At 43.6% G+C, this 5,191-nt stretch overlaps 1 non-coding gene across 1 annotated transcript; it reads right to left on the reverse strand.

The window, feature by feature from the left end:
• Positions 1 to 4,742: 4,742 nt before the first annotated feature.
• LOC140286294 (U2 spliceosomal RNA) lies at positions 4,743 to 4,933 on the reverse strand. The gene has a single exon (XR_011911135.1). It is a non-coding gene; the product is annotated as a U2 spliceosomal RNA (small nuclear RNA).
• Positions 4,934 to 5,191: the final 258 nt, after the last annotated feature.

Genomic DNA, 5,191 nt, shown 5'->3' on the forward strand with positions numbered 1-5,191 from the left:
GCTTTTGTTGATGTATGGTTGGGCATTCGAACCTACTTGTTGCCCGCTTTTCATTAATTATGGGTGGACATTCAGACCTACTTGCAGCCGAACACCTCGGCTTCCGCTTTTGATGGTGTATATTTTTGCATTCGAACCTTTTCTTACCCGCTTTTTACAAACCATGGTCGGACTTTCACACCTTCTTTTAGCCGAACAACTCCGCTCCCGCTATTGATTGTGTAGAGTCGGGTATTTTAACCTTTTCTTACCCGCTTTTTACCAATTATGGTTGGACATTCACACCTTCTTACAGCGGAACACCTCCGCTCCCTCTTTTGATGGTGTATGTTCGGGCATTCGAACATTTTCTTACCCGCTTTTTACAAACTATGCTCGGACATTCACACCTTCTTGCAGCGAAACACCTCCGCTCCCTCTTTTGATTGTGTATGTTCGGGCATTCAAACCTTTTCTTACCCGCCTTTTACAAACTATGGTCGGACATTCAAACCTTCTTGTGGCCGAACACATCCACTTCTGCTTTTGATGATGTATAGTTGGGCATTCACACCTCTTCTTACCCATTTTTCAGTAATTATTGGTGGACATTCAGACCTTCTTGCAGCTGAACACCTCTATGCTCCCGCTTTTGATGGTGTATAGTCGGGCTTTCGAGGCTTTTCTTCAACGGTGTTTACAAATTATGGTTGGAAATTCGGACCTTGCAGCCGAACACCTCCGCTCCCTCTTTTGATCATACATTGTCGGACATTCGCACCTTGTCTTACCCGCGTTTTACAAACCATGGTCGGACATTCACAGCTTCCTCTCCACCATACTTGTATGGTGGGATATTCACACCCACTTGCATTCGAAGACCTCCGCCCCCACTTTTGTTGATATTTAGTCGGTCATTCACACCTTACCCGTTTTCTTGCAGCCAAACACCTCTGATCTCGCTTTTGATGATGTAAGATTGGGCATTCAGACCTTGCTTTTCCTGCTTTTCACCAACTATAGACGGACATTCACACCTTCTTGCAGCCGAACACTTCCGCTCCACCTTTTAGGTTTCTATCACACCTTTTTTTTCACCGCATTTTATAGATTATGGTTGGAAATTCTCAACCACTCATCCGAAGACCTCTCCTCCCGCTTTTATTAATATATTTGAACTTTAGTCAGACATTCACACCTACTTGCAGCCGAACACCACCTCTCTAGCTTTTGATGATGTATGGTCCGGCATTCTTACCGTTTCTAACACATTTTTCAGCAATTATGGTAGGATATTCACACCTTCTTGCAGCTGAACACCTCCTCTCCCACTTATGATCATGTGCAGATTGATTTTCGAAAATTTTCTTTCATGTTTTCTAGCAATTAATGATGGACATTTAGACCTTCTTGCAGCTGAACACCTCCGCTCCCGCTTTTGATCATACATTGTCAGGCATTCGAACCTTGTCTTACAAACTTTAGTCAAACATTCACACCTTTTTGCAGCCGAACACAGTTTTTTTCAGCCGAAGTTGGGCATTCGAACCTTTTCATACCCACTTTTTACCAACTATGGTCGGACATTCAAACCTTCTTGTAGCCGAACACATCCAGTCCTGCTTTTGATGATGTATGTTCAGGCATTCGCACCTTTTCTTACCAGCTTTTTACAAACTATGCTCGGACATTCAAACCTTCTTGTAGCCGAAAACCTCCACTCCCTCTTTTGATCATACTTTGTCGGGCATTCGCACCTTTTCTTACCCGCTTTTTACAAACTATGCTCGGACATTCAAACCTTCTTGTAGCCAAACACATCCACTCCTGCTTTTGTTGATGTATGGTTGGGCATTCGAACCTACTTGTTGCCCGCTTTTCATTAATTATGGGTGGACATTCACACCTTGTCGCAGCCAAACACCTCCGCTCCCTGTTTTGTATGGTTGGACATTCGCACCTTTTCTCACCCGCTTTTTGCAAACTATGGTCGGCCATTCACAGCTTCCTCTCCACCATACTTGTATGGTGGGATATTCACACCCACTTGCATCCGAAGATCTCCGCCCCCACTTTTGTTGATATTTAGTCGGTCATTCACACCTTACCCGTTTTCTTGCCGCCAAACACCTCTGATCTCGCTTTTGATGATGTATGGTTGGGCATTCGAACCTACTTGTTGCCCGCTTTTCATTAATTATGGGTGGACATTCACACCTTGTCGCAGCCAAACACCTCCGCTCCCTGTTTTGATCATGTATGGTTGGACATTCGCACTTTTTCTCACCCGCTTTTTGCAAACTATGGTCGGCCATTCACAGCTTCCTCTCCACCATACTTGTATGGTGGGATATTCACACCCACTTGCATCCGAAGATCTCCGCCCCCACTTTTGTTGATATTTAGTCGGTCATTCACACCTTACCCGCTTTCTTGCCGCCAAACACCTCTGATCTCGCTTTTGATGATGTAAGATTGGGCATTCAGACCTTGCTTTTCCTGCTTTTCACCAACTATAGATGGACATTCACACCTTCTTGCAGCCGAACACTTCCGCTCCACCTTTTAGGTTTCTATCACACCTTTTTTTTCACCGCATTTTATAGATTATGGTTGGAAATTCTCAACCACTCATCCGAAGACCTCTCCTCCCGCTTTTGTTAATATATTTGAACTTTAGTCAGACATTCACACCTACTTGTAGCCGAACACCACCTCTCTGGCTTTTGATGAGGTATGGTCCGGGATTCTTACCGTTTCTAACACATTTTTCAGCAATTATGGTAGGATATTCACACCTTCTTGCAGCTGAACACCTCCTCTCCAACTTATGATCATGTGCGGATTGATTTTCGAAAATTTTCTTTCATGTTTTCTAGCAATTAATAATGGACAATTAGACTTTCTTGCAGCTGAACACCTCCGCTCCCGCTTTTGATCATACATTGTCAGGCATTCGCACCTTGTCTTACCCGCTTTTTACAAACTTTAGTCGAACATTCACACCTTTTTGCAGCCGAACACAGTTTTTTGCAGCCGAATTTGGGCATTCGCACCTTTTCATACCCACTTTTTACCAACTATGGTCGGACATTCACACCTTCTTGTAGCCGAACACATCCAGTCCTGCTTTTGATGATGTATGGTTGGGCATTCGCACCTTTTTTTTTTACCCATTTTTGAGGAATTATGGGTGGACATTCACACCTTCTTGCAGCTGAACACCTCCTCTCCCACTTATGATCAGGTGCGGTTGGATATTCGAAAATTTTTTTTCATGTTTTCTAGAAATTATTAATGGACATTCAGACCTTCTTGTAGCCGAACAACTCCGCTCCCGCTATTGATTGTGTACAGTCCGGTTTTTTAACCTTTTCTTACCCGCTTTTTACCAACTATGGTCGGACATTCGCAGCATCTTACAGCGGAACACCTCCGCTCCCTCTTTTGATGGTGTATGTTCGGGCATTCGAACTTTTTCTTACCCGCTTTTTACAAACTATGGTCGGACATTCAAACCTTCTCGTAGCAGAACACATCCACTTCTTCTTTTGATGATGTATGGTTGGGCATTGGCACCGTTTCTAACACATTTTTCAGCAATTATGGTAGGACATTCACACCTTCTTGCAGCTGAACACCTCCTCTCCCACTTATGATCATGTGCAGATTGATTTTCGAAAATTTTCTTTCATGTTTTCTAGCAATTAATGATGGACATTTAGACCTTCTTGCAGCTGAACACCTCCGCTCCCGCTTTTGATCATACATTGTCAGGCATTCGAACCTTGTCTTACAAACTTTAGTCAATCATTCACACCTTTTTGCAGCCGAACACAGTTTTTTTCAGCCGAAGTTGGGCATTCGAACCTTTTCATACCCACTTTTTACCAACTATGGTCGGACATTCAAACCTTCTTGTAGCCGAACACATCCAGTCCTGCTTTTGATGATGTATGTTCAGGCATTCGAACCTTTTCTTACCAGCTTTTTACAAACTATGCTCGGACATTCAAACCTTCTTGTAGCCGAACACATCCACTCCTGCTTTTGATGATGTATGGTTGGGCATTCGAACCTACTTGTTGCCCGCTTTTCATTAATTATGGGTGGACATTCACACCTTGTCGCAGCCAAACACCTCCGCTCCCTGTTTTGATCATGTATGGTTGGACATTCGCACCTTTTCTCACCCGCTTTTTGCAAACTATGGTCGGCCATTCACAGCTTCCTCTCCACCATACTTCTATGGTGGGATATTCACACCCACTTGCATCCGAAGACCTCCGCCCCCACTTTTGTTGATATTTAGTCGGTCATTCGCACCTTACCCACTTTTGGCAAACTATGGCCTTCTTGCAGCCAAAAACCTCTGATCTCGCTTTTGATGATGTAAGGTTGGGCATTCAGACCTTGCTTCACCTGCTTTTCACCAAATATAGTCGGACATTCACACCTTCTTGCAGCCGAACACTTCCGCTCCACCTTTTAGTTTTCTATGGGGCATTCACACCTTTTTTTTCACCGCATTTTATAAAAACACCACAGGAACACCGTATTGAGGCTTTGTTCTGACCGCTCATTCGGTGTCGCGTTTCGTTCAAGCAATTCGCCTGGTTAGCCCGCACTCGGCTCGCTCCCAGAGCCGTGTTAAAGTCTACTTCGCATTCACTCTCTTTTCTCAGCAGACTAAAAGAAAGTTTCATCTTGGGCTCCCTGAAACTTCCATCCTGCACCGCTGTTTGCTTTTTCACAAGAGCAGAGGAGAGCGCACCGTTCCCAGGGGTACTACAGTACCGGGTCGATGCTTGGAGTGAACGGAGCAAGCTCCTTTTTCAACTCCTATTGATACAAATCCATTTAATATGTAGTCCTCGCATAGAGGACACATCAGACATTAAACTGATAAGAACAGATACTACACTTGAATCATGCAGAACTCCTCAAAAGGGAGGTATGGCTTAATCACAAGTGTGGCTCTTTCTCATTCAGGGTAATATGAGGAAGTTTATGCTTGAAATATATGTAGAAATGGGTACATATGAAGGACAAAGCAGTGTTAACTTAGTTTGCGTGAAGAAATTCATTTTATACATAAAATCCGAAATCGTGCAGAACTCATGAAAATAAGCTTATTCTCGGATTCCTAAAACTTTTGATTTGCACTTTCTTTTACTGCAAAGTACAACGTTGTTTTTTGTTGAAATCTATC

Source organism: Leuresthes tenuis, unplaced genomic scaffold, assembly GCF_036924035.1.
Source record: "Leuresthes tenuis unplaced genomic scaffold, fLeuTen1.0.hap1 SCAF_82, whole genome shotgun sequence".
In the NCBI taxonomy this organism is placed as follows: Eukaryota; Metazoa; Chordata; class Actinopteri; order Atheriniformes; family Atherinopsidae; genus Leuresthes; species Leuresthes tenuis.